This window comes from Aptenodytes patagonicus, chromosome 3 (assembly GCF_965638725.1).
Source record: "Aptenodytes patagonicus chromosome 3, bAptPat1.pri.cur, whole genome shotgun sequence".
NCBI classification, from domain to species: domain Eukaryota; kingdom Metazoa; phylum Chordata; class Aves; order Sphenisciformes; family Spheniscidae; genus Aptenodytes; species Aptenodytes patagonicus.
In genome coordinates this window covers 130,106,915-130,118,758 of record NC_134951.1, presented here as the reverse complement: position 1 = coordinate 130,118,758, position 11,844 = coordinate 130,106,915, and the positions used below count along the sequence as shown (strand labels likewise).

The window sequence follows — 11,844 nt, the reverse complement described above, 5'->3', positions numbered from 1 at the left end:
CGCTGTCATCATGTTGCTGCTCATCTGACCTGGTTTAGCCCCTCTTACAGTTTGAAGTTCGTACAGATGTTCAATAGTTGTACTGAACTGTCTGTGAAGCAAAGTATCCTTTTTTTTTTTCTTCAAGGATATAACAAAAAGAAAGGTTGTAAGACACTAAGATGTATATGCATTTTATATTCACTAAACATAAAACTTCATCAAACTTCTATCCTGGCTTTTCCGCGAAGTGGGTGATGGTTACTACCTCTGTAGTAGCTCTCTGCCCTGAGCTTAGGCACTTTTTTTTTCCAAAATCCGTTTCTATGGCTGCCCCAGGATGCTGAACTTGTAAAAGTAATTTATGTATCCCACCGTGGGATAAGAGGAAAGGTAGCTGGGAGCAGACAAAAAGGGGTGCTAAAATGGACTAGACCTCCAGCTGCTGACCCACGGAACAGAAAGATCAGCACTGGCAACTGGCACAATCTAAAACTATTTAGTTCCCTCAGACTTAAACAGCCCAGGACTGGTTAATTCTTACTTCTTCGTATAGCATCCATCTAACTGCAGCCAAATAAAGATAAAACATATTATTCCTAAAAATAGTACAGAATATCATCTCCCATACTTTTCAGAAATAGCAAGTGCTATCCGAACTGCTTTACAATAAAATCAGGTGCCCCCATATAAATACATAGTATATGATACATTGGTTCAATTTTCGATCATTTTATGGCAGCTGAATGATGTTTAAATTTTTATTGCGTTCCTACCAATATGTAATTTTGAAACACACTATGTTAGGGATTTTGTCTTCCCCTCTGCTTGGAAATTTCAGTTCAGATTATGGATATTCCTTCAGCCTAAGCATTTATGCATTTATAGTTGCATGTGGCATATATACTATATTTTTATACATGCATATGCAAAATGTGAACCAAAAAAGCAAAATACACTGTCTCTGGCCTGACCGGCTGTTTGGCTTTGTTTAATTAGGTTCCTGTTTACCCTATGGAGTGCTTAGGCTTCCCAGTCAAGTACCAAGCCTCACTGCGTTATGCAATGTACTGGCATGTTAAGAAGTCGATTCCTCCTACACGCAGTTCACAAGACACAATACAACAGGTGGATGAAAGACATGTTGCGTGGGGGTGTTTTGGAAAAATGAGGTAACAACAAACCAAAGAGGTCAGTGGAAAAAGAGCCGTCAGTTTGCTACCTACCATTATTGGTTAGTTGATTTCTCCTGCAGATGTTTTGGATTTGCTTGGATTTGAAAGATCTAGAAGCAAGCAAGGAAATATATACAGGCATTGAGAAAAAAAAAAGGGTAAAAAAAAGATCTTCAGTGAGTTAAGAATAGCATTCCGTAATACTAAATTTAGATACATAGGCAGACCAGAATATAACAGATAGCATATACAGACACTATATATTACATTATAGCTAATTGCACACACTTCTGTGAGTTCTCTTCAGTTGTAAGCTTCTAAGGCAAAGACTACATAATCTCCTATTTACAGAGCGTAACACAACGAACCCGCAATCCTGATCACGGCCCCTGTATGATACATAGGTATTATAAATAGCCCCTGCCAGAATGGGCTTTTTTTTTTTCTTTTTCAAGCAGATTTCTCACAACTCCACAGAAGGGCCAAACAACGTCAGCCGGAAGCACTGCTGAACCAGGCGCTGGTAACCCACACTGTGAAAGTTCAGAAGAATCATTATGCCCATAAAGTTAATAGCACAATATACAGAACAGTTTAATTTCCATTTGTTCTGCTTCATGTCAGCACATGACTGATTTGTTTTAAAATCCCTTCTGAGTATTGGCAACAATCGGGTGTGTGGGATATGTGTATGCAGTGTTTGTAGCCGTATCACCTGGGGCAACGTCACATAGGATTTGACAAGATAGGCAGGTTTGGGGTTTGGCAGTATTTGGATAAGGAACCCACAAGATTACTGCAAGAGATAATGTTGGGTATTTGTGTTCTCAGTGCTGCCACACAGAAACTCTGACACTGCCACAAGGTGTGTGGTACTCTTCCAAAAAAAACGGCCATCTAATACAGCAAGCATGAAGAACGGCTGGCTCTTCCTGTCCATGTGTCTGCATGAAGTAATTTTCTCAGGAAGAGCAACGCAATACTGAAGCTAGGAGTTTTGGGGCTTGTCAGCGATCGTTACGTGGGGAAGAGATTGAAATGGCAAATGAGAAAGGTGTGAATTTGTGCACAGAAACTGTGAATGACAGATGAGCAAGCGCCCGGTGCGTTGCAGCCTGGATGGGAGGACAAGCCAAGCAGTGTCAGTCAGCAGCAGCTGGAGAGGAAAGAAAACAGGCAGAACAAAATGGAACCTGTATCCCTAAGCTTTTGAAAGAGTGGCCGTAGCCAGACGTGAGAGGGTTAGGAGAAAAAGAGTGAAATTAATCATGAGCCAAATATACAGAAAATGTAAAAAATAGGAAATGGCAAGAAATCCCCTTTTCTAGCATAAAAATAGATGAGGCAGAGAAAGAGTGAAAAATGTAATTTCAGGTTACCTTGCTGCAACTGAATGTATTAATAGTTTGATTCAGTTCTGTTACTTAGGATGAAGACAGAAGAAAGGAAAGGGCATAAAACCCTCCTTATAAGCAGAAAAACAGATGACGCAGAAAAACAACAACAAACCTAATTTCAAGTTACCTTGCTGCACTGAACGTATTTATAGTTTGACTCAGTTCTGTTATTTTAGATATACATTTAAGCCTATATTATTCTCTACTCTCCCTTCTCATTCAAAACTTATTTCTAAGGACCAGGTTTTCTCTCAGGCATGTGCATTAAGTGTTACTACAGTAAAATGCAGTTGTCTATAGGTATCTGAAGGCGAGAGGACTGAAATCTGGTGCAAGATAAATCAAGAGGCAGTTGTTACAGTGTTTTTAGTATGATGAGGACTGACTTTACAGGCTGACCTTCCATTCTGCTTGTTCTAATTGTATAAAGATATTAAAATAGGAAGGTGTTACCTGAAGTTAGACAACATTCTGAAACAACCGTGCATTCATTTAATGAATAATAACAAATTTGAGTCTCTGCATTTATGAATACCGCTCAGATTAAACTTCTTGTAGACTAAGAATTAATTCTCAGATGACTATTAAGCAAAAAAACCCACCCACAAGTAAAAGCTGAAAAGACTTTTGAATGTATAATAAGCAAAACCGTTACTATGATTAAACCTTTAATGTGATTAAAGCATTTTAGAAGGATCCCACCTAAAACCTAGAAAGCACAATAGAGCTGGGGAAAAAAATCAAAAGGTATTCAAATTTGGAAATGAACAGTTCAAGAGATGCAGCTGCTTAACCCATCGCTTCTTCAGCTGAAGAAAGTATGACTCCAGTATAGCCACTTGAAACCCAGAGACCGGTGTGATGCAGTGAAAAACACAAGTGAGCTGAACTGACAAGAGTTTGGGAAAGCAACATGAACCACAGCTAGCAGGGAAAAAAAGGACACTTGAAAAGAAGTTGGTGTTGTCCTAGCACAAAGTCACCGATTTTAATATAATCCTCAGTGCTCATGAGGGTTTGAAGTACCACAAGAATAGATGTGAAACTCTGCTGCATCAGTCTGAGAACTGTGGATTGTGGACCACTTTCTGGGCACGCAGCTGCCCTGCAGAAATCGTCTCTGCCTTGTTTCTCCAGAGGGAGCTTTCTTCTTCACAGCTCTGCAGTGTAAGGAGCACAACCTCATTCTAAGAATACCACGGCACTTTGTTACAGCTTTACATGTTAATGACATTGGTGGACTATACTATTTTCAAAAGATAAACGCAGAGATGTGTGAAATCATGCAAATGTGTATTTGCTTCTGGGAAAAGTGAAGTGATCCTTAATTTTTACCAACCTGGGTAAAGATTAGCTCTAGAAAGTTCCTATTATGTATTTAAGAGAACTGGCACTAAAATCAGATCCAACCTTCTTACGCAAAGAGTTATTGGATTAGATCCTCAGCTTGTATAGATTCAAAATATCAATACGCTGTTGGGAATTAGTGGTAGCTGAGAAACTGGCTTGCTGCAGTTAGGCTTAAGAGGTTCAAAATTAACTAAATGAAACATGGGCTACATGAAAAGCATAGTATCAGAAGATATCTCTGTGCAGAAGAATAATACTCCAAGCCAAAGCCTGATACCAAATTCACCATACATCACAGAAACAGGGAAATGGATGGGACCATCTGACTCCCAAAGTCCACCTTCCCGGTGTTTAGTCCAGAGAGGTCAAAAGATCATCCACTCTTCACATACCCATACACCACAAGCTAAAAAATACTTCCCAATACCCTACTACAAGCTTTCAGCCCACAGCAAAGACCAAAACCTAGAATATTTTCTTTTTTTTCTTTTTTAATGAATGACAGTCGGTCTCTTCACAGATAAACTTTAGAAATACTCTACCTCCAAAATTAGTTACATTCTGTTTCATGTTATTGTCTCTAATGCCCTACAGCAATCTTCCTCTATATATTTGAAAAAAAGCAAAACCAAACTGGGAATACTGCTATTGTTCAAACTTGAGCCCATATTCCCACTACTTTAGTAATACAGTTTCTATTTGGGATGGTATGCAACACTGACACCAAAGAAATCAAGAGATGGATTTAATAGGACCATGCTGTGATCTCAGGCTGACAAAGAACAAGCCATAAAAGGGCTCTGCAAAGTCTAAAAAATCAAGAAAAGAAATCTTTACAGCATTGTTGTTTATAATCTTTTTTTTAGAACTGTATACTAGTTTTTGTGCAACATGCATTTTTAATGGTATCTGGCTTAACTATCAACTGTATCTTTGAAAATAAGTGAATGTTGCCACTCCCTATATTTTCCAGAAATTAATGGAATGGGATGTAGTCATAAAACGATCTTTAACTGCACCCATTTTCTTCTATCTGCAGATTTCATCTAATCTTTGTACTTGAGTCTAAGCTGAAGATTCTCCTGAATAAAGTCCACATATTTCTAAGAACAAGCAGTTCAAATATTTCTATTCTAGTTACCACCATACCACAAGAACTGAAATAGCATCAATTAAAATTGTCATTGACCTCTTACAGAGCACTGATATAAGTGCCATTCTCCCCGTGTCCCAGCTGCTTTTTATACAACGGGGTATTTGATCTCCTCTGAACATTTGATAGAACGATTAAACTGTCCAATGTTTCCAATTAAAAACAGTTTGTGTTCTACAGTGGATTTAACTACTTCATTAAATCACTCATTATGGATCTCCTCACAGCACTATTTTCAGTTCTTTCCTTCAATCTGTAAATTTTTCACTTATGGATCTAATAAGATCATCAGGAAACTTACATTTCATTCATATGCCAAGTATCACAAAGATGTGATTAAAAATCATTACCACTATTCCATCTGCCACTGCTGTGCGTTGTCAGTGCACCTGACTCCTCTGTATGCAGAGTGTTAAGAAGTCTGCAAATCAGTGCAGTATGAACAGAGAAAATGTCCATGTTATCTAGATACAATTTAAACTCCGCATTTCTTTTACAACATCTCATACTGCTCTTTCTCAACCCTAGGAATCTCTGGTCCAGCGCACAACCAGTGTGTCTTCATGGGAGTGAAATGTTTCTCCTTTCTTTTTGGGAATATTGCCAATACACTTCCTCACCTCTTTCGGATGCAACTGTCCTTCTTCATGTCTATGTTTTGTTCCCTTTAGATCAGCGTAATGTTAGACCTTTTCTGCTGATGTGTATGCATGCAGAATTAATAGACTTCATCTACTACAAAAAGATGTTGGCAGGAGTTTTGTTGGCAGCAGACAGAGTAATCACATAACTCCCTTAGTGGCTTAGTTACCCTGGTTGCCAGCCACATTCAATATTGGCCTCAAGGTGCTTCCTCTTGACCTTTAAAGCCCTGTGGAATCTCGACCCGAGCACTTTCTCCAAGGCAGCATTCCCTCACCTTCCTGAGTGCCAAACAGGTTCGCCTGAGTCCTCTCTGTCTCACCAGCAGGTATACAAATGTGCCCAGCTATCTTGCAACTTGACTGCATCTACTATCTTTCTCTTGCAGAAATGTCCAACCTACTGTGATCACGAAAGTTACAGAGATTGTACTCAAGGTTTTTTTCCCTTTTTTCCCCCAAAATGCAGGTTTGGCATCCAAAGTTACACTGAAGTCCTTTATTTTTATGTAAATGCTATACCTGGTTGTTAGAAATCAAAATACAAATTAAAGTTGTCACTCTCGGTCACACTCTTCCCTTAACAAAATAATACTAAGCTTTAAGAAACAGGTGACAAGCATACACTGATCCTGATGGCAATTCATATTACTGGATGAAAAGATTAAAAATAGTGAGCTCTCTTTAGTATAAATCAATCCATGTAATCTACATTTATTTCAGTCCAGTAAAACTTTCAGTAAGTAAATCATGGTTGTATGCAATACGTAATTCAAGGACAACACCAATTCCTAATTCTTTTGACCCCCGCATCCAAGAATAAAACCGTAAGCACTCTCATTGGCTCGTATACCGGCTCACAGGTCTTGATTCTGCAGTGCTTGTATATGTGTGTTCCTCTTCATAGCCACAACCTGCCCTATCTAGTACCCAAAACTGCTTAGTAGCAAAGTATTTGCTGGACTGGACCTAAGAGCAGGTTTTATATTAAAAAAGTTTTTACTTTAACAAAATTAGGTTATATTCTGAAAATAAAACACAATTTAAAACAGTTTATAGCCAGCTTTTGGGGGGAGAGGTCTAGATTATGTTAAAGATGCAGTAGTTACCCGAATATCCTTTCTGCCCTATGACCCCTTTGGCCTTTATGGCACTTGCCTCAATATTGCCAATAGTACCAAAACATAACAAGTAACAGAGTGTGCATTTATAGTCATAAATGCATCTGCAAAACAATTGTATGCAAATATGTAATCACAATTGCATTTCAAAATACTATTTTGAGCACCAAACTAACTGAAAAGACTGTTTAAACAATAGTCAATAAATATGTTCACTAAAATAAGAATTTTTCTTTTCTTTTCTTTTCTATTTACTTTGCAAGGAATTTGCACATCAGTCCTCTCACAAAAATGGTTTTCATAGATAAAAATTTTAAGCTTCTTTTTAACCAGTCCATAGTCCTTCAGCTTCCCAGTAAAAGTTCAGCTTTTCCAAATATCACCTCTTGGGAAAAAACTTACAAATATTGTTTCCAGAGAAACACATAGTTGTTTTTGCAGTTGTGTTTGAATGGAAGGCATAGCTTGTGTTTTTAAAATCCTGGTTATACTTAACAAAGTACTGACACAGGCCTGCATTGCAGAAGGCTTATTTCAGAGCATTAAAAGACAGCATAGAATGAGAAAGCTGATCCTCGCCTCTTTTCATCTTACTGGAAAGTTTGGCTCACCTCCAATCTTCCCTCAGTTTAGGGAGCAGTTAACAAACTACTTGCCAGTATAAGAAAACAAAATTATTCAGCCACTTTACCTTTCTGGGATCATTTTCCTTGAGGTCTGTTTCCTAGTCTTATTCCATGTGCCAGAGCTTTCTGTGACAGTCACAGGTTAACATAAAGTGAATGTGATAAAAACCGCAAGCGATACCTTCACTGTAATTGCTGCTACAGGTACACTGTAATTGCTACAAATAAGCAATCATTTTTATCATAGTAGAAGAAGGTGTGGTTTAGTTTGCGTTTGTCAGAGGGTCTGTAGGAGTTTTCACAACAAAGAACCAACACTGCTTTTATTTTAGCAACAAGAGCTGTTCAAGTGATGGTATTTAAGGAATGAGGTCACATATTCAAGCTGTTTAGATACAACAGTGTTCAAAGATGTCAGTCAGGCTCCAAGTAGATAAAAAGTGCATCAGCTTATCAGCCAGGCATTTCTAGTACTGGTGTGCTTCTCACGTTTAATAAAGCAAGGCATGCAAAGCAATCTCCGTCCTGGCACAGAAAGATGCTTCTGAAGCCCTTCACACTATATAGTACAGTTAGAAAATACAAATTACAAGACCTGATGCATGTCTCTGAATGCCTACACTTCAATGGTTCAAGAAGAAAAATCAGTGTTCTTACCTGAATCAGTACTTTTTCTCTGTATCAGGAAAGATTTCAGTAAGACAGATGTTGTAGCAGGAAATCCTAGGCAACCAAACACATTTCACTTACTATATTGGTGAAACTTATTCAATAGTGTAAAGTCCTAATCTGACTTTATAACTTCATCCAGATATATTTAACTAACATGGAAGATTTGGCCCAAGATTTTCGGCCAATGGCAGAATATATTTGAATGTTCCCATGCATCCATAGAAAGACCAAAATCTACTCCTTTAAGTATCCCATTATGTAAAAAATCGGGTCAATGGCTGACATGGTCTGAAATTAGTTGGTATGACTGTAACCTCCACAGAAACTTGCTTGATCACAACTAGACTTAAATTTGATCTTTTGTAAAAAAGATCAACAAATTGTTGACAGTCAAGAGGTCCAAACCTGATTTACCATATGCAATTCAACTGAAATCAACAAGATTATAAATATTGATACCAGACTTTATTTGGCCCACAACCTTTACAATAAATTTCTTCTCAAATGTAGTCAGTTAAAAAAAAAAATCTCCCTTTTCCTAAATACATGTAGCATGATTACACAGACAAGTTTTTCTGAAAAATTTAAATTTTGTCTCCCAACATACATAAATCCAATGTTTTTACACTCCTGTAAATTTCTTCTTAATGGTTAGTAAGTGATATGTCCTTTCTCAAAACACATTTTAGAAAAAGTATTTGCCACTGAAGTTTTTATAAATATATTTCTGATATGTGTTTAAATTACCATTTCTGTTACAAGAGAGCCAAAAATTAGGCATTATAATCACTTCTCTGAAGAATTTACACTGACCAAGGCTCCGCACTGAAAATATTTACATGCATGAGTTCAATAGAAGTATTCACATAAATAAAATAATTCATGTGTACAAATGTTGCAGACTTCAGCCAAAAAGATGATAGCACTCAGTACAAAAACACTGGAATTGTCTTTAATACATGCAGGATAAACCAGGCTGTCAGGCAGTGATCTGTATCAAATTTTTGTGAAACAGTTTATGCCAAATATATTTCCCCTGACTTCATAAATGCAATACTATTTCTTTCCAGGCCTCACACATCTAGCAGATACTTACATTAGGCTTTAGTAATTTACATCATTACAAAGATATCAAGATGGGGCCTTTGCACTGATAATATTTCAATAAATCTTATTATTAAGTTTCTAGCTTTCCCTACATTGTATTTTACTGTTTGTGTATTGAAGCAACAAGATTGCAACAGCGATGAAAAATATTTACAGCCTAGTTTGATTTACATTGCTTCATGTTTACACAGAAACCAAAAATATTCAACAAGCCTCACCTGTACATGTGAATTTTACTCAAGGAAATAAGCCTGTGTTGCTTAACAGCAATACTTAGGTGCATAAAGAATTAGCTCCAAAGAGAGGACCTTAATCTCAGGAATTAACCCTGAGAACTTGCCGAAACGCCTGTTCCCATTATATTTGTACAGCCCCAAGGGGCTGTAGGATTAGCCCTAGTACGATACCAGAAATCCAAGAATACTTAAGTATAATTGAAAGATATCACAACCTCAGACTTTTCCAAATGTGATCTTGCTTAATATTTGTTACGTTAAAGAGGAACAGAGAAGATGGATGGGTGAAAACCTTTAAGAGGGACTGGATTCACAGCAGTCATGCACACTGCATGATATAATCCTTCAATTCAAACTATTTTTCAAGCATAAAAAATATCAAGCAGCAAGTTAAGCAGAGAATTATTTTACTAAATTCTGACCAAATAAAATTAACAATTCAGTAACTATTGCTTTCCCACTTTTAACCTGGACAGCAACCATCTGAACTGTAAGATATTCAGTATTTATCTCTAGGCAGAAAGAAGAAATGTGGAATGTCCAACTGTAGAAATGATCAGCGAAAGTACTGCCATAAAAAGTGAAAGTACCGACGGGAGCAGCCAGTGGGTAAACTGAGACACTTAAAACTTATTTTCTGCTTGAAAAAAAAATATTTTCACTGACATGACTAAAATTATTCTTGTTCATTTCCACGCTGCTCATTCTTTTCTTTCTCTCCCCCCACCAATAATGGACATCAGAGATAATTTTTGTCCTTTCCTTGTTCCAAAATGAAATTAAAGCCTGTCTGAAAAAGACTGACTTTTGTTTCAGGAGCTTTCATCTTGCTCTTTTGGCACTGTTCATTGTCTCCTTGGTTTAGCCTGTGTATGCAGTCTATGTACCTGAACCTGTCCCAAAACAAAATTATGACACAAGCTAAAACTAGAAAGCAAATTGTATCTGGTCTCCCTGTTGGAAGTACAAATTGTTTATATTCATTGAAAAAGAGGCAAACCTGTTGCTAGCTACTGGAAATATCTTTCCAATAGACAAAGCTGATTGAAAGATAGTCTCTCTAGGCAGTAAGTCCCCGGATGGTCTCCTTGTTCTCCAAAGGCTCCCACTGGATATTCTCCTTCCTTTTGAACTCTCCTCATGGTGGAAGCTGACGCAGAGAGGCACAGAGCTCTTATTAAGGAGCATTTACATTAACACTGGTTGCACACACAAATCTCACTCAGGAAGGCTAACAATAGCGAGTCAGTCCTTCAGTTAATGTAAGCTGTCATGGCAACTTTTTTGGTTTCGGTTTCTTTTGGGTTTGGTTTTTGGGTTTGGGTGTTTGCTTTTTTTTTTTTTTACAAGCATGGTGGCATTCCACTGAACATCCATGTTGAGATGTGACAGGTTAGAGGTGACAAATGCTTAGTCTCTTAGACTCATCCAAGCTGCAGAACTGTATGAGTCCTGGAAATGTTGTTTTCAAGTTCAAACTGGACTACCTTATTATACAGCATGAAGGCTATATTAATAAAGATTCTGATGAGCATATTTTTTTCAAAGTTTTTGACCAAAACTCTCTTGTCTGGACAATACAATAAATATCTCAAAAACCTCCCAAACAAATGAAACCTATCTTAAAAGTTGTCCACTAAGCAATTTTCAACCAAGGTAACTTACTTCCATTATAACCAATTTGTAGGGTACTAAGAGCATTTTACCACTTCATTATTTCATGTTATCAAAATGCTGGGTGATCTGCATTGCTTAAATGTCTCATTTCATGGCTGAACAAAAGCTATCAGAGTAATTTTACATATCTGATTCAGAAAATCTGCCATTGCTTCTTACAGATGGAGTTCAAACAGAAATGAATGATTGAGTCTATTTCAGTTATTTACCAGATATACTAGCAATTACAAGTGTTTCTAATTTTCTGTTAATTGAAGGTACATTACAATTGTGCTACACGCTGTACTTATTTTGGCCAGATCCTCAGCTACAATAAACCAGCAAGCCTCAATTATGTTAATTAACCTGTGTAATTTACGCCAACTGAATGTAACTGCCTTCAGGATTTTTCTATATTTTTATGCTTGCCCGTGTTAATACGCTTGTTTCTTGTGGAGAAGCAGAATTACTAACTGTAAATGCAAACAGAGCAAAGTCCAGAAGAGTGAGCCTAGAACAGCCTCTTCATTTTTGTACTATTATTGGGAGACATCACACAACAGCTTTGAAAAGAAATACCCCAAAACTGGAATGCGTTGTCATCTTTCAGTCAGCTACGGTATATATTACCTCACAAACCATTCTTCCCTTTGACCGCCACAGCAGAGCCTTCTCCAGTTTGAGCTTTTGTCAGCAGAACTCTGAAAATGGTGTCAGGGAACTGATTTAGC

General features: G+C 37.4%; 1 long non-coding RNA gene across 2 annotated transcripts; it reads right to left on the bottom strand.

Annotated features, from left to right (window-relative positions):
- Positions 1 to 1,205: 1,205 nt before the first annotated feature.
- LOC143159125 (uncharacterized) lies at positions 1,206 to 8,161 on the bottom strand. Of its 2 annotated transcripts, none has more exons than XR_012995121.1 (2): positions 8,100 to 8,161; positions 1,206 to 1,264 (listed from the first exon to the last, which is right to left on the bottom strand). It is a non-coding gene; the product is annotated as an uncharacterized LOC143159125 (long non-coding RNA). The 2 variants fall into 2 exon arrangements; XR_012995122.1 differs by lacking the exon at positions 8,100 to 8,161 and adding an exon at positions 7,508 to 7,629.
- Between the last annotated feature and the right edge of the window lie 3,683 nt (positions 8,162 to 11,844).